Source organism: Tursiops truncatus, chromosome 17 (assembly GCF_011762595.2).
Source record: "Tursiops truncatus isolate mTurTru1 chromosome 17, mTurTru1.mat.Y, whole genome shotgun sequence".
Classification (NCBI taxonomy): Eukaryota; Metazoa; Chordata; class Mammalia; order Artiodactyla; family Delphinidae; genus Tursiops; species Tursiops truncatus.
Window position 1 is genome coordinate 75,679,075 of NC_047050.1, and position 18,218 is coordinate 75,697,292.

General features: G+C 43.5%; 1 protein-coding gene across 11 annotated transcripts in view; it reads right to left on the reverse strand.

The window, feature by feature from the left end:
- Positions 1 to 18,218, reverse strand: part of PTK2 (protein tyrosine kinase 2) — a 252,784-nt gene that overhangs the window by 180,797 nt on the left and 53,769 nt on the right. Inside the window, exon 3 of one of the 11 annotated variants that reach the window (XM_073794838.1) lies at positions 14,620 to 14,864. The exons of the other annotated variants lie outside the window; for them this stretch is intronic. The gene's annotated coding sequence lies outside the window, so the exon portion shown is untranslated. The remainder of the gene's footprint in view (positions 1 to 14,619; positions 14,865 to 18,218) is intronic. 11 annotated transcript variants of the gene reach the window in all.

The window sequence follows — 18,218 nt, forward strand, 5'->3', positions numbered from 1 at the left end:
AAAAAAAAATTACAGACCGATGTCCCTCATGAAAATAGACACAAATACCCTAAACAGAACCCTACATCTTCAATCTCGCAATGTATAAATAGGGTAACGGATAACCCATCACCATCAGGTGGGATTCATCTTAGGAATGCAAAGTTGGTTTAACAATCAAAATGTAATTCATATTATCACATCAACAGATACAGAAAAAGAGCCTGACAAAATTCAACACTCTCTAATGATTTTTAAAAAAAAAAACCTCTCAGAAAACCAGGAATTAAAAGGGAAGTTTTTTGATTTGATAAAGGATATCTTAAAACAAAAAAAACAAAACTGAGCTAAATCCTATTTAACACTGAGTACTTTCTTCTTAGGGTCGGAACAAGACAAGGACATCCCTTCTTGCCATTTCTACTCAACCCTGGGATGGAGGTCCAAGTTGAGGCAGGCAAAAAGGTAGGACAAAGAAACAAAAGATATCAAGATTGTAGAGAGGGCTTCCCTGGTGGCGCAGTGGCTGAGAGTCTGCCTGCCGATGCAGGGGACACGGGTTCGTGCCCCGGTCCGGGACGATCCCACATGCCGCGGAGTGGCTGGGCCCGTGAGCCATGGCCGCTGAGCCTGAGCGTCCGGAGCCTGTGCTCCGCAACGGGAGAGGCCACAACAGTGAGAGGCCTGCGTACCGCGAGGAAAAAAAAAAAAAAAAGATTGTAGAGAAAAATAGTTTTTATTTACAGATTACATGATTATAGTTTTTTAGGACTGTCTACTTGTGCAAATAAACCACCAGAACTAATAAGTGAATTTATAGTAAGGCCACAAGATAAGCTAACAAGATAATCTATTTCTGCATACTAGGCCAACAACTGGAAAATTAAACTTCAAAACCAAATAGCATCAAAAAAAGTCCAGACCACCACACTAAGATCTACTATACACTAGTGTATGATACTGGATAGATACACCAGAAATCTCAATACTGTTCACAGGGCATTCTCCCAAATTGATCTACAGCTTCAACACAGCCCCATCAAAACAGAATAGGAAAAAAAAAAAAAAATTAACTTCAAAAACTGCTGTAACTGGTAAAACTTCCTATCCGTAAGTCTGCAAATTCAACTGAACACTGGGATAACAGGCAAAAAACCAAAAAACAAAAGAATTCACTGACATCTGAGATAAGAACGCAAAAAAATGAACCAAAGCTACATGAACCACAGAATAAACCACAGTCTGTCTTTTTACTCAAAGAAAAAATTTACTGCCATTGGTTTCTTTTCAACAAATTCCTACAAAATACTTAAAATATGACTCAATTTATACAACCTTTCAGGAAGAAAGGAATAAAAACACAAATGTATAGAAGTTAAAGAAGTTACAGACGATAATACCTATACACCTAATCATAAACCTACATTATGTGAGCTACATGTCAATAATATTACGTAAATTTACACAAATATTACTTAAATGCAAAACAAAAACATTCAGTGATAATTTTTTTTTAATATTTATTTATTTAGGCTGCACCAGGTCTTAGTTGCAGCATGTGGACTCTTAGTTGCAGCATGCATGCGGGATCTAGTTCCCCGACCAGGGATTGAAACCGGGCCCCCTGCATTGGGAGCGTGGAGTCTTACCCACTGGACCACCAAGGAAGTCCCTAATTATTTTAACATTAGCTTTTTCTCTTTAACTGAAAACTGACCAAGTTATGAAATAGAGAAAACTGTTGAATTACAATAAATTCCTTACAGTTTAAACAATTACAGACAAATCTGAAATTAAAGATTTGTGAACACTGTTTTTAAAAATCAGTATCACTAACCATTAAAGCACTAGAAAGAACTCAACAGTTTTTTAATTTTCCCAAAAAAGCCTCCATCACCCTTCTCATTGGCTTCCAGAGACTTAGACCTCTATTGCTGCAGGCAGACAAGATGACTCACTCCATTAAGGCGTTCATCTGTTCACGACAGCAGTCTGCCATACACGAGGCACTGGACGCAGCAGTGAGCAAGGGCAGACTGGCTCCTTGCCTCCTAGGTGTGCATTTCACTGCAGGAGAGCAAGCGAGCCCAAGAGGTGGACCACGGACAGTTTGTGAGCTGGTGAGGAGAGCAAGAGAGAAGGGAAAGCAGAGGAGCGGGGAGGATGGTGGTGGCAGGAGGAGGGTCCCATTTCACCAGGGGGGCCAAGGAGGACACACTCATACAGCTTATTGTCCAAACCAGGAGACCCAGCGGGGGAGTCGTGGGTGGGTGGTAAGTGTCAAGACGGATAAACTGGGGCACTCACTTTCCCTACCTGGTTGACAAGGGCATATCTGAGCAAAAACCCCACGTCCAACTAGAGCTCTAGAACTGCATGTGGAGAGAACCCTGGGGAGAACTAGCGGCCTCTTCCCCAAATACAATGAGGACGAGTGAAAGAATGAGAGAGAAAGGTATCTGAATCCCCACACTACCGGCTCTGTGGGTGAGGGAAGGGATGCTAACAAGATTCGAAACAGGAGAGAAAAGGGAGTTCCCGGTGACCCCGCACAGCGAGCTGCCCTCCTTATCTCTGTTCAAGTGCTGCCTAGCTGTCCTCTCCTTCTCCTCTGCAGTGACAGAGACACCTGTTACTTTCATATTCTCGATTTATCATAAACTCATGTACTCGATATGCTGCTGCATGCGAGGGATACAAACACACTGCACTAACATTTACCCACGGTTAACTCACTATGATGTGAGGAAAGGGACCAGCGCCATGAGGAGATAATCAAGGAATCCGAGCTGGAGTGGCTGCGGTCACAGAGGGAACTGTGACAGGACAGGGTGTCCCGGGTGGAGGGAAAAGCATCCACCACCTGAGGAAGAGTTCAAGGAACTGACAGATGATGGTGAGGGACTGAGGCAGACAAGGTGTGCCTCCCGTGCGGCGGATGAGGCTCCCGGGGAGAGGGAAGACGGCGCCCAGTCCATGCACAGGGGCCTGACTAGGCCTGGCACCCACCTGGGGAGTCCCGGTCTTCGGAGGTGGGGGAGTCTCAGAAAGAAGAGCCCCACCCCTCCCCCTCGAAGAAACAGGGTGGAGGGCAAGGCTTCCCTGCTCGCCCTCCCCATCGGCCTCAATGCAACTCAAACTGCAGTCAGTGGGAAAGCCCACATCCTCTGGGACACGCCAACACCTTCGGGTCTCAGCGCCTTCACGTGCAGAACCCCTAGAGCGCGGAGCACCCTCCACACCCTCTCAGCCTGAATTGAAATGGCCCAGACTACCAGTTTAGCCTTCTTTTTCACTCGGCAAACAACTGAGTGCTGACAATATGTCCGACCAGAGGGATTTACAAAGTAAGAAGGCCTGTAAGAAGTTGACAACCAGGTAACCGGAGACAAGCAAGTAAGCAGAGCTGAGGGAGTCGCCAGCTATGCCAGTGTGTGCAGCGCCCAGCCCTGTGGGCCGGTGATAGACAGAGGGCCACGCGCGGGGCAGAGTCCTGAAGGCTTCACGTGTGAAAAAGAAGGAAAGTTCCACACAGGAGCAACAAAAGCGTAAGGGACAGGCGGGGCACAACCCAGCAGGGTCCTCTCAGAAGGCTAGGTGCACACAGTGCTGCGAGGCTGGAGCCTGCAGGAGCTGGGGAGGGGGAGACAGGACGGAGGGGAGGTGGGCAGTGCCTGAGGACACCACTGCAGCACGAGGGCAGGCGGAGGGTGAATGGAAACTCAGCTCAGCATTCACTGTGGCTGCTATGTGGAGGCGCCATGACCTGCTGCCCGGGCTGTGCACTCATAAAACTCAGTCACCCCTCTGGAGAGCACTGGATTTCTTTTACTGTAAATTTACAGGTATCTAGACAGCCACATAAGTATAACTATGAAATGTTTGTATGCTTACATAATAATACATTTTTAATCTGTCTCCCCCACGAGTCAATTAGCTCCTCAAGCTGTCAGATCGGATGGCCGTGATCCCACAGGCGTGGCAGAGGGCAGCTATCAGACCCTGGAGCCTGACCCAGACCCATCTGTTGAGAGAACTGAATGTAGCATGTGTGCTGCTACAAGAGGAAACCCAAAGACCAATTCACTCCTTTTGTTGAGCAATTTTTAAGGGTTAGTTAACTCTATACAGAATTTGTTCATTCATTAGGTAATATTTATTTCTGCCAATTACTTGTCAAGCAGGAAAAAACCTGACATAATCCCTGACTTTGTTAAGTTTACCATCTAGCAAAGAAGAGATCAAACAAGCGCAATACACCATGATAAATAACAGTATATGTTGTGCAAGACAGAAGAAAAGGCTCAAGGAGGGAACACCAGAGAGAAACTGGTTTAGCTGAGACCTAAAGGTGCAGGAGTCAGCTGGGCAGAGAAGGGAGACAAGAGGCAACTGCAGGTGCAGAAGGCCTAAGAGGAAAGACTTTGGGTGTCCCAGGCACTGAAAAGTCAAAATGAGCAAGAGGTCAAGGGCCCAAAGCTGGGGACAGTGGACAGAAGCCAGATCAGGCGAAGCCCTGCAGGCCATGTTAAGGATTTGCAACTCCATCAGATTCTAATGAGAAGCCACTGGCGAGTTTGAAAAAGAATAACATCAGATTTATGTTTTTACAAAATCACTCCAGCAGGTGTGTGAAGGATGAACATGTGAGGAAACAGGAAGACCAACAGGAAGCAACTCCCATAGCCCAGAGGGGGCGAGAAGGTGAGGAATTCAAGACCGATTTTGGAGACAGAATCATCAGGATAAAAAGATGGATCCCTTATACATGGAAGAAGGCATCAAAGAGGCATCCTGGGTCTGTGGCATGAACAACTGAGTGGATGGGGGTTTGACATGTTTATTAAGACACAGGATTTGGGGAGGAACCGATTTCAGGGGCAACAAGTAAGAGGCTCCTCTCTGGTTGATATCAGATGCTTATGAAAAATACAAATGTAGGTATCAAGAGGCAGCTGACCCCTGGAGTCTGATACACAGAAGAGAAGATGCACAGAGACGGATGGATGGATGGATGGATGGATGGATGGATGGAGTTTAAAATACTGATACAGAAAAAGCATGACTTCAACCACAGGATCCAGAATCACACAAATGAACTATTAATAGTATATTCAAACTCAATCTACCACTGAAAGACACAGAAAAAAATCAACAACACATTTATTCCTAACAACCAAATCTGACACCTCTCAATCCTTCCCCGTCTTTCAAAAAGATGAAACAAACAATGCACACACTGATATAATCAAAGAACTTTCCAGGCAGGGCTTTCTGCACTTAGTAGCCTTGTAGCCAATTAACAGCACGGTAAACATTTACACTTACTTCAATATCCTGAATTAAAACTGTCTTTAAGCCTAGGAAATTATGATATAGTTGAACACAATTTATAACACAGTGCTCTTAAATATGTTAAAATACAATCTTCAGCAGGTGGAATCTAAGGTGGGTTCTTTAAACTAAATTCATCAGTACAATAAACTTTATTACAGAAAAGACTCCAGAGTGTTTTAAGGATAAAGTTTTCACTTCAAAGTACACAAATATAGGTCTGTTCTATTATTTTTAGCCTGTTCTAGTAAGTATTTTACATGTCTTCTTAAATTGGGCCATGGCTGTTTTTTGAGGTTAATGTGACTGATAAAAATCAAATGTGAGGTTTAGAATGTCTAACTGCAAAGAGAGATTTGGATATATATTCTTTGGATTTGAGCTTTTTACTTTGTCTCTATCTAAAAGGAGTAATTTTATACTTTAAAATAACCAATTCAGCCAATTTCTGCACAGCAACATCTTTGTCTTTATCACACAGCAAAAATTAATCAGGATAAACACCTAAGGGCGAGACAGTAAGCGGAGAAGGCAGAGGGGACCTGTCCTGAGATGGTGCCTGTGTGCTCACCGGGCAATGGGCTCAGCCCCAGAAGGGGACAGGGTGCAAACTCCCCATAATTGTCAGAATCTGCTCCTGAAGGATCCATCTGAGGAGACAGCCTGTTCCAGCCCTACACGCAGACTGACTTTGACCTTGACACCATCCCTACCTTCTCCCTCTTCTACACATGGGAGCTCTGCCCTCATGCCCAAGCCCACCTCTATCAAAATGATGTTTCAGTTAAAAACGCCTCTACTCATTTGCTCTGCAGTCAGCAAACATAATGGAAAAATAAGTGGCTTCAATCAATTGCTTTGGGACGAACAAAAACACTACAATCTCTCTTCCAAAGTTCATAGTTCTAAAGTCACTTTGAAGTTTTAAAAAACTTAGTAGCTGATTATTTAATATCACATTGCCACTGGATTCATATATCTTGAATCTAGCCTAGACGTTGTGAGTGAAATCAGAGCCTTATTGTTAAGGATAAGTGCTAACAGAGAGGTATCATTTGCTATCACACAATGCAAGTGGCATTATATAAATGAATCCCAGCAAGTCTGGGAAAAGATCAAAATTTTCAACAAGTACAGAACTCTTCGCCACTGAGCACTGACCATGTTCAATTATACTACACAGTCCTGAGGTAAGAACCTGCAATTTAAAAAGTTCCCAAACCCAACATCCTTTAAAACTCAAGAGTTTGAATTAACTGCAAAATCTTTACTCTTAATATCTAATTATGTAATAAAATGACAGTCTTTGTTTAGTCATACTAAAGGATTCTAATATCACATGTTTTAAAAATGTTTAAAAGCCTAGAAAAGAATTAATAGATAATGAAACAACTCAAATGAAAACCAGCTTAATCTTGTGCTAACACATCAATATCCCGGTGGTATTAACGTGTTTAACCTGAACACTAAATTTCATCAGTCTGAAGCTTTACTTATAATACTGCAGCTCTTTACGCAGTGCAGATTCCTCCTTTTAAAAATCTTTCCTAAGTGAAGTAAGATGATATTTAAATATATATATTTTAATAATAAATATTTTTATTAAATTCTTCATTAAGGACTTTATCTCCCAGGTTAAATATTCAATCCACTACTATTTTAAGCAGAACAGCCTACCTGTCTTGGTCTTATTCATACATGAATTATATGGCATTTTTAACTTCTAAACACATTCCCCAAATACCATCCTGAGTGTTACAATGAAATGCTATATTTTATATTTTTATTTTTATATAACTAAAACCCCTAACAACATTACAGAGGAAAACTGTTTATTCACAGCATTGCTGACCCTTAGTGATAAGCCCACCTTACAGTAACAAGGAATTTCCAATTAAATACACAGTCTTTACGGTGAGGAAAGGAAACCAATTTTTGAAATAAGAAAATCTGTTACTCTTTTTTCCTGCAGTCCTATTTAAGCTTAGTCTCTTTACTCTTTAAAAACTTCTGCCTCTCAGAATGGGTAGGACGTCTTGATTAAAACTCAAAACAAAACATGCAACTTCAAGAGACATAAGACAGAGCATAAAAAGAGTTTACTCATTTAAATGCATTTTCACAAAAATAATTTTATTTACTTTTTGAAACCCTCTCTAATTGGTTTTATGCAATAGTTGCAAACCCATACCATGTAATTTCCCTTTTTCCTTAAATTTAATTGTGACTCTCTTTGAAATAAGTTCTGACAAACTCTTATCCACCTTCTTAGCGCAAAAGCATGAATCTAAATAAAATTTAAACCGAATAGATTTTTAATCTACTTATACCTTTAGCCCAACACACTGGAAATGGACTACAGCCGCTCTTCTCCATACAGACAGCACCTGTGGGTCCCAGGGCCCCTCGGCCCGTCACTTCCAACAACATAAAGTCAGTCCTAGAAAGACCAAGCCAGGAGTCCGCACAAGTCCCCGTTCATCGCTCCTACAGGATTTGCTTCGATCCACAAGCAAGACTAAGCTTCCCCACTGTGCTCCTTTTTTCAGAGCTTGAAGCAAAATTTGGGAGGTGTTCCCTCTGTAATGTTTTCCAGCAGCTTGAAGAATGCCTCTCAGTTACAGAATCTTCTCAAGCTTCCGCAACCTGAAACACAGACCTTCCTGGCCAGATTAAGCTACTGAACAGAAAGAAACCAGCAAGTAACGTGACCCCAAGGGTCTGTGTTCCTAGATTCATTCAGGGAAAGAGAGCGAGAAGGAGGGGAGGGAGGACACAGGGTGGAGAAAAAGGCGGCCGGTAGCCAGAACCTTATTAATATGCTAATCTCACCCTTCTGTTCAATTCATCTGGCAGACTTCTGTTTACGAAACTGACAGACGATTCTAGAATTGGGTAAGCTGCAAATCAAGTCTGACCCAGATCATGTCTGTAGGTGCCTGCTCAAACCATTGTTGTTTTTCAAAGTCGTGCTTTTGGCATTTTACCAGCCTAATTCTGACCTACAGTTAAAATAATTACCTTGATGAAATAAGAATAATTCTGAAAATAAAATCCTGATCATCACTAAAAACAAGTCTGTAAAAAATGTCCATAGGAACCCAAGTATTTTTGAGGTAAAATATTTTTCCAGATTGATACTTGAAAAATTTGTAAATTTATAGAAAGTATCTAGAAAACACATAAAAACAAGAGTTTGAGGTTGCCAGATACTTTCAAAATTAGCTTTAGGGAATATTGAGGGATCCAAGATGCATTTCTTGTTTTAGCTTCAAAATATGTGAATAATAAACTCATACTGAAGAAGCAGGACAGAAAAATACCCTAATAATCTGTACTAGCAACTTTTTTAAGATGCAAAGCTACTTACTTTCTCCATTCAAACTGAGAGATAATCAAGGTTGTCTAAAAAATTTAGCTCTTTGAACACATTCCACACTTATTATCTTAGCAGTAAGACAGTAAGTAACTAGGTTCCTGGAGCCTTTGCCTGGGCACAGTTTAGCCCTCCTAATATATCGGTGATTTTGTTAGTAGTAAATCCCGTAAACTAATAAAAAAAATCAAGTACTTTACTTAAATCCCGTAAGCTAATAAAAAATCAAGTACTTTACTTAACTGTGAATTCACTAACTTCTGAAAACAAGAGCTGAACAAAGGCTGTGGCCTCAGGGCAGCGTGTTCAGTTTCTAACAGCTCCCCTAGATGATGCTTTGTCCTGCAGGCTTTACCTTCAGTTTCCTAATTGCAGGCAGCGCTCAAGTGACCCCTCATATGCCCCAGTGAAAACACATCATTCACCACAGAGAACTCTGACCTCAGGCAACACTGGTAAGAAAGGGGGCTCCAGAAAACACAGGCAAGCAAGCCAGAAAAAGAACAGAAGAAACAAGCAGACAGACCCAGCAGAATTCATGAACACCAACCACCCCAGCTTCCCCCATTACTGAGGAGAGCCCAGGACAGAAAGGAACATCAGTGGGCAAGTCTGGTACCTGGTTCAGCCCCATGACAACGGCTTGGTGCTTAATCTGAAACCATCAGCTAAACAGACTGTATAAACGACCCAAGCAAACTGTGAGTCTCTCTTGGAACCTATGACTCTCAAAAATTAAAAATTCAAGGCTACCTTGTCACCAACCACATTCTACACACCAGATACTGATTATATCTCATTTTCACATCTTCTAAGCAAAATCAGTGCCACCACATCTTTTAAAGATGAGTAAAGACAGGGCCATTCAACCGGCAGAGGCACAGTGTCACTGAGCCCAGCCGTATCCGGGAAGCAGGGGTCTTCACAAACAGCCCAGAAGGCCACAGCAGCAGCTGTGAAGAAAAGCTAGCGGGGGTGGGGGTGGGGGGGGGTGGCTGGAGCTGATGCAGGGCAGTGGAGGCAGGGCAGTGGAGGCAGGGACGAGGGGCAAACTGGGAGCTTTCTAGGATGGAAAAAGTGAGTGAGGGGAGAAGCCCAGTTTCCAAATGAAGTGAACCAGTGGATGGCAGCTTTCTCTCCCATCCACCAAGCTAATTTATATTTTATTTCAATACCCAAATGTCACCTCCTGGTGTGCAAGGTCCTGAAAGCTGGAAAGATACAGAGAAGCATAAACTTCTCCAGGAAACAGGGAACAGTGGCTGCCTGATGAAGCAGAGCCCAGATGGAAGCAGCAGCTACAAGAAAGTTAAGAACCACTGCGACGACTGAAAAGAAAGAGCAGCCGGTGTGAGAGCAGGAGAGGACACAGGTGCTCTGCAAACAGCAGAAAAGCACCTGCGGACCAGCACTGTGTCAGGTGCTTTCACACATAAAACAACCGAGTTTAACCCTTAACACAATCCCACCAAAGCACTTCCTTCCCCTTTTCTGCAGAAGAGGATCCTGAGGTTCAGAGGTGGAGTGATCTGTCTCAGGCCTAAGTTTGGTGATATAGCTACTCTTTTCTTTCTGCTAAATATTAAAACAACTTATGCTTTTAAATTCCCAATCCAGTGACATCTTGAAAAGAATGGGAACACAAGTGAAAAAAGTAAGCAATCCCTTTATGCTCTGATTCATGACATTCTATATATTAATATAAAAAGCTCTTTGGTATTTAAACAACCTCTTTAGAGTATCAGTCTAGCTAAGAGCAACTCTGGTAAGTCCCACTTAACAAGTAAACTCTTAATTAAAATTTACTTTAAATAGAAAGATTACTGTTTGCTCAGGCCCCAAGCCTTGGTCACCTCGACTTCTTTTTCTGTCTCTTAGATCAAAGCATTCCATCAGCGAAACCCACCATCCCTGCCTTCAGACTACACCTGGGCCGTGACCTCCCCCCGCCCGCTGCCATCTGGCACCCACAGGCCTCCCCACCGCCCAGCCCCCTGTTTTTTGTCTCGCTGCTCCACAATCAATTCTCAAGCCAGCAGCTGCAACTGACCCTTTCTTTCAAAACATCAATCACACCATTTCACTCCTTTGCTAAAACTCACCAAACGTTCCCCAACTCCCCTGAACAGGTGACCTGCACACCAAGGATGGTCTGCAAATCCCTGTGCCAGGAGACTCCCCTACCATCTACAGCCCCATCTCCTCACCACCACCATCCCCGCCCCCGGGCTTTCTCAGCTCCAACCACACTGAGCTCCCTGTTGCCCTTTGCCCACACGAGCCACGCATGACACCTCAGGGCCTTTACACTGCCTGCCTCTCCCTCTAGGCTGGACACTCTTGCCCCAGATATAACCACAAGGCTCACTCCCTTTCCTCCGAGCCTTTGCTCAAATGTCACTTACTCCACGAGGCCTATCCTGACCGCCTCATCTAAAATTGCACAGCCCATACCCTAACCCAGCTTCACCTCCTCACAGCACGACCCCGTCTACAACACCACGTGCCTTATTCTGCACCTCGTCCACTGTCTGACTGCCCCACTGCAATGCACTCTCCATGGCGGGAAGGACGTCCAGGGCCTCACTGCTAAAACGGAGAGTAAAATGTACAGGCCGTATTCCACACATTCTTCTAAGCCCTGTAGGTAATGAGGACATGGCAGAGGGAAGTTCTATTATTTTAGAGGCCACAACCATAGAGAAAGCATCAGAGATTCTAGGTATCAGGACCCGACACTAAGCTCCACGACAGCGTGGCCTGCCTCAGTCTTGGGCACTGCTTCACCTCCAGGACCCAGCACAGGGGCTTGAAAAATATTTACTGCATGAATACGTGAATTACACATGTTGTAAACCTTGCTTTTCTTCCCCCATAAGAATGGAAAAAGAAAAATTGATATAAATTCTACAAAAACCATTTGGAATGCCCTTCCTCATCCCACATAAAAAATAAATCACACAACTGTAGTATTCTGATACTCCAATCAGAACTTCCACTGCAGATTTTAGTAGAGCAATAGTGAAACTAATGTGTGAGATTAGACGGCTAGCAAACAATGCCATAAGCAAGATCAGTGAGCAGAAAAACCCTTCATACACTGTATAATTTTGTCCAATCCGGCTTCCCTACAGAAACCTGGCCTTAAATAAGAAAGTCACTGGGAAAGAACTATTAAGAAACAAACTGCTTGTAAATGTCACAAAAGCAGCTCACAGAGATACAACTCTGACTTTCACAGTTCTCAGACGGTTATCATGGTTTTACTGGTTTGCCTTAAGTTAGTACCAAAACTTTAGGGCAGTGCTTCTTACAAGAGTAAAGCACTGGTAAATGCTTTTATGTCAACCAACAGGAGGAATGTAAAAGAAAACTATAATTCACATTATACACACACAATTCAAAATTTACCTTCATTAATCAAAAGTTAAAGACTGAAATAAAATCAAAACTTTCACAATATGATGCCTCCACTGGCAACTGATAGTTACAACATACCCTAACTTCTGCAGCCGGGTATCCTGTTCTAAGTTTACTTCCAGTAAGACTCATAGAATTACCATTTCTGTGTCATTGCGTCTCACTGTTTCCACCACAAACACAGAAAAAATTTTTTCTGAAAATTTTAGTATCAATAAAAATTATGACTTGGTAAGAACTAAAGAAATTCAAGCTTAACAATGGCTATAATCACCTTCTGAAGACAAACAGACAATAGGTCGCAAAACACAAAATATTCCGAAAGGTGATGGTATTGGTATTACTTGCTTTCCCTGCCAACTTTCATAACAATTACCATACCTCCCTTCCATTAATCTGGAGGAACTCTGGGGAAGCTGAGGAAGGCACTGAATTTGCAACTGGAAGATGCAAAGGAGCCCCAGTTCTATCCGTAAGACAAAGAAAGAATCATTTCACCATCCTGAACCTAAGTCTGTTCACCTGTAAAACAAGGACAATGACAATACCTATCACCTATTGAACAGTGATGATGTGTCAATCACAAAAGAGCAGAACAGCAACACTAATAATGATGAAAATATAATAATAATGATGATGCCAAGCTAATGCTTACTACGTACCCAGCCCTGTTCTAAGTACTTTTATCCCACAACAGAGGCAGACTCTATTACCCCCACTGCACAGATGAAGAAACTGGAGCACAGAGAGATAACTTGTTCCAGGTCACAGAGCTTCTAAGGTGCAAAGCTGGAAATCAAACTCAGCCAGCCAGGCTCCACAGTCTGTGTTCCTCATTAATTTGCTGAGTGCTTTACACCTATTTTCTCAATTAGTACTTACAACAACCAATGAGGTAGATGATATTATAATCCACATGTGACATGTGAACAAACTGAGGAACAGAGAGATTAAGTAACATACCTAACATCAAGCTAGTCGGTCAGCGGCAGAGCTGGGATATGCACGGGCACTCGGACACCCGCCAGACCACACACTTCAACCACCACCTACAGTGATGCTACCTGCAGAGACTGCAAAGCTTTCCAGAGAGAGTCAGAAAGCAGGCCCCACCCAACCTACAGAGGATGACTGAGTCAGAGTGAGGACCAAAGGGACAAGAAAGGAAGGGAAGAAACACGCCCACGGAAAGAACGCAAGACAGACGGGCCACTCTCTCCCCTACACAACATCCCATCACAGTCCCTGGTGTCAGCAATCCTGCCAAAAACAAATTCAGGTAAGATGCTGGACATGCAGCTGGTACCTGAGAGATGCTTCAAAACCACCAGGAGATAAACATACCACTGGATTAAGCCACACTGAGATATATGAAACAGAAGGAAAATGCCTTCTAGAAAGTCAGAAGGGCTTCCCTGGTGGTGCAGTGGTTAAGAATCTGCCTGCCAATGCAGGGGACACAAGTTCCAGCCCTGCTCCAGGAAGATCCCACAGGCCGTGGAGCAACTAAGCCCGTGCACCACAACTGCTGAGCCTGTGCTCTAGAGCCCATGAGCCACAACTACTGAGCCCACGTGCCACATCTACTGAAGCCCGCGCACTCTAGAGCCTGTGCTCCACAACAAGAGAAGCCGCGCGCCGTAATGAAGAGTAGCCCTGCTCGCTGCAACTAGAGAAAGCCTGCACGCAGCAACGAAGACCCAACACAGCCAAAAATAATAAATAAATTCAAAAAATTGAAAGGCAGAAAATTTTGAACTTATTATTAATCTAAACAATACTCAGGATTTCCCTGGTGGCGCAGTGGATAAGACTCTGCACTCCCAATCCAGGCGGCCTGGGTTTGATCCTTGGTCAGGGAACTAGATCCCACATGCATGCTGCAACTAAAAGTTCACATGCCACAACTAAGGAGTCTGCATGCTGCAACTAAGGAGTCCTGGAGCTGCAACTAAGGAGTCCACCTGCCACAACTAAGACCCAACGCAACCAAATTAATTAATTAATTAATTAACTTTAAAAAACAATGCTAAACTAGAATATTTCCAGAGACACTAATTCATGGCCATTTCTTGTTTATTTTGCCATATAAAAGAGCAGCGCTAAATTCCAGGTTTAAAAACTGTTGGGAGGTTACTCGCCATTAAGTTTAAGAGGGAAAAAAAGGGTCCTGAAATGTGTAAGAAGAATGCTTCCTTAGTTTTTCAAATATAGTGAGTGGTAGAGGTATAGTAACATAGGATGGGACAAGACACCAAAATTTTCAACCTAACTACATATGTTATAGAGGGGTATTCTGTTTATATTAACCAAAATGACACAAATATCAAAAGGCAATCGAGTATTTATTTTAATGTTGCAACTGTTCAAATCAACTTTGAAACTTTTACTGTATTGGGCATGCATATACATATCCAACTTACCTCATCATTTCCTCACCATACCCTATAAATCCAATTTATCCACAGTTTACCCTATAAATCCAATTTATCCACAGTTTGACCACTCACCTTATTTAGCAAATAGCGAAGGTAGGACTGGCTCCCCGAATTAGGTAACTGAAGCGGAGAGAACCTCTGGAGTCTTGCTAGAAATCAGGCCATGTGGTTGCAGGTTGCAAGCAGCTATAGCTGGAAGGGGCGCTGGTGCCAGGGGGACCCCTGGTGGTGAATGAGTCTCTTCTGCAACCTACATTCCTCAGCTATAAAGAGGGAGACGTCAACCATCTACATTTTAAATTATCCCTCGCTGTGGCCTGGAAAAGGAAAGTGTTTCTACAATGTGACTCTATACTCCATTTTCAAGAAACACTAGAAGCACCCTGTATGGATCCAGTCCTTTCTTCAATCATATTCTGAGTAAGAGGCACAAATAAGATGGCGTCTCTTCCCAAACACAGCTGCGTAGTGGTTGGTTTTCTTTGTCAATCGGCCTCCTCTATGATTTTGCTCTTGTCACACTGGTATCAACAGACATTATTCTAACTTAGCAAAAATTTACAGAGTCACTTTTCCAACTCTACCTAAAAATTTTTATCATTAAAAAACGTTATTAGGGGGCTTTCTTGGTGGCGCAGTGGTTAAGAATCCGCCTGCCAATGCAGGGGACACGGGTTCGAGCCCTGGTCCAGGAGGATCCCACATGCCGCGGAGCAGCTAGGCCCATGCGCCACAACTGCTGAGCCTGCGCTCTAGAGCCTGTGAGCCACAACTACTGAGCCCGCATGCCACAACTACTGAAGCCCACGCGCCTAGAGCTGGTGCTCCGCAACAAGAGAAGCCACCGCAGTGAGAAGCCCGTGCACCGCAACAAAGAGTAGCCCCCGCTCGCCGCAACTAGAGAAGGCCCGTGCACAGCAACAAAGACCCAGTGCAGCCAAAAATAAATAAAATAAATAAATTTATTAAAAACAAACAAACAAACAAAAACGTTATTAGGGACTTCTCTGGTGGTCCAGTGGTAAAGAATCCGCCTTCCAATGCAGGGGACAGGGGTCCGATCCCTGGTCAGGGAACTAAGATCCCACATGCCATGGGGCAACTAAGCCTGCACGCCACAAACTACTGAGCCCAAACGCCTCAACTGGAGCCCGCGCGCCATTTGCAGAAACATGGATGTGACTAGAGATTATCATACTAAGTGAAGTAAGTCAGAAAGAGAAAGACAAATACCGTATGGTATCACTTATACGTGGAATCTAAAATATGGCACAAATGAACCTATCGATGAAACAAGACTCACATATAGAGAACAGACTTGAGGTTGCCGCCAAGGGGGATGGGGAGAGGGAGAGAATGGACTGGGACCTTGGGGTTGGTAGACTCAAACTATTACATTTAGAATGGATAAACAAGGGCTTCCCTGGTGGCGCAGTGGTTAGGAATCCGCCTGCCAATGCAGGGGACACGGGTTCGAGCCCTGGTCCGGGAAGATCCTACATGCCACGGAGCAACTAAGCCTGTGCGCCACAACTACTGACCTGCGCTCTAGAGCCCGCGAGCCGCAACTACTAAGCCCACGTGCCACAACTACTGAAGCCCGTGTGCCTAGAGCCCGTGCTCCACAAGAGAAGCCACCACAATGAGAAGCCCACGCACCGCAACGAAGAGTAGCCCCCGCTTGCAGCAACTAGAGAAAGCCTGCGCACAGCAACAAAGACCCCACACAGCCAAAAATAAATAAATAAATAAAATAAATTGGTAAAACCAACACTTAAAAAAAAAAAAGAATGGATAAACCATAAGGTCCTAATGTATATATAGCACAGGGAACTATATTCAATATCCTGGGATAAATCATAATGGAAAAGAATATTAAAAAAAGAATGTCTCTATGTGTATAACTGAGTCACTGTGCTGGACAGCAGAGATGGGCACAGCATTGTAAATCAACTATACTTCAATTTTTAAAAGTTATTAAAACCAACCTCACGCCTATCAGGATGATTACTATTTTTTTTTTTAAATATGAAAATAACAAGTGCTGGTGAAGATGTGGAGAAACTGGAACCCTTGCATACCATTGATGGGAAAGTAAAATGGTGCAACTGTTACAGAAAACAGTATGGAGGTTCCTCAAAAAAATCAAAAATTGAACTACCATACGATCCGGCAATTCCACTGCGGGAATTCCACACCCAAAAGAACTGAAAGCAGGGTCTTGAAGAGATTTGCACACCTATGTTCACAGCAATTATTCACAAGAGTGGAATGGTTGAAAGGATAAATAAAATGTGGTGTAAATTATAGTGGAATATTATTCAGCCTTTGAAAGGAAGGAAAGCCTGTCACATGTGAAATAAGCACAAATACTGTATGATTCCACTTACTTGAGGCACCTGAAGCAGTAAAGCTCGCAGGAACAGAAAGCAGAATGGTGGCTACCAGGCGCTGGGGAGAAGGGAAGAGGGGGACAGAGCTTCTGATTCGCAAGCTAAGCCCTAGAGAGCTGTTTCACAATTATGTGAATACACTTAACACCACTGACCTACACTCTTAAAAACAGGTAAGATGGTAAATTTTATGTTCTGTTTTTTGTCTATCCCAATAAAAAATTTTTTAAAATGTTAAAACCACTTTAAAAGAGTGAATCTCACTTATATTTTACAACGGAACTGCAAATACGATATAATTATGTCTACTTTTACAGACAAGGGGGAAAGCCTTGAGACGTCAGAACGAGCTCGAAGTGCAAGAGGCAGTAAAAAGGGAGACAACAACCGGTCCTCGACTAGGCTGGATACTGGTCCGGCACTGCTGATACTGGTCCAGCACTGGACAAGGGGGCTTTATGTGGCTTAAAAAAATTAATCCCCTAATAAACTTTGAGATTATTACTAATATCACCATTTTCAAGAAAAAGGCAACAGGCTTAGAGAGGTAAAGGACTTGGGGTAAGATCAGATTTCGTAAAAGTCAAAGTCACATGTGACTCCAAAGCCCAAATCATTTCATCTTTTCCACACCGTTAAGCCTGAAAGCCCAATGTTGTCCTCTCTCTGACTTGGTTTTCTCATCAATTAAATGAAGTTTAAAATGGCATCTACTGTTCACAGTTGTTAGGAGAATTAAATCTCACAACACAAAGGGCTTTGAGAGTACAGCATTATCAGTGCATTACTCTGCATCTTCTGTGCTGGTGCAATGACTTAAACACCAGGGATCCAAAAATAACTGGGACAGAGCCCAGGCCACTGAGGAGCTCAGAGCTCACAGAGGACAAGCGCATAAGTCCCAGCACCCACAGTTCCGGCTCCTGGTAGACTGGTCTAAGAAACCCCCAGTAAATTTCCTGTACAGTTTGAGGCTTAAATGATTCATGGGTTTATCTGCAACACTGAAAAACTGGGTGTTGTTTTGACATGCTCAAAAGAAGGGAAATGAGCAAATAAAGTTTGGAACATCAAAATGAGTCACTGGGCTTCCCTGGTGGCGCAGTGGTTGAGAGTCTGCCTGCCGAGGCGGGGGACGCGGGTTCATGCCCCGGACTGGGAGGATCCCACATGCCATGGAGCGGCTGGGCCCGTGTGCCATGGCCGCTGGGCCTGCGCGTCCGGAGCCTGTGCTCCGCAACGGGAGAGGCCACAGCAGTGAGAGGCCCGCGTACCGCA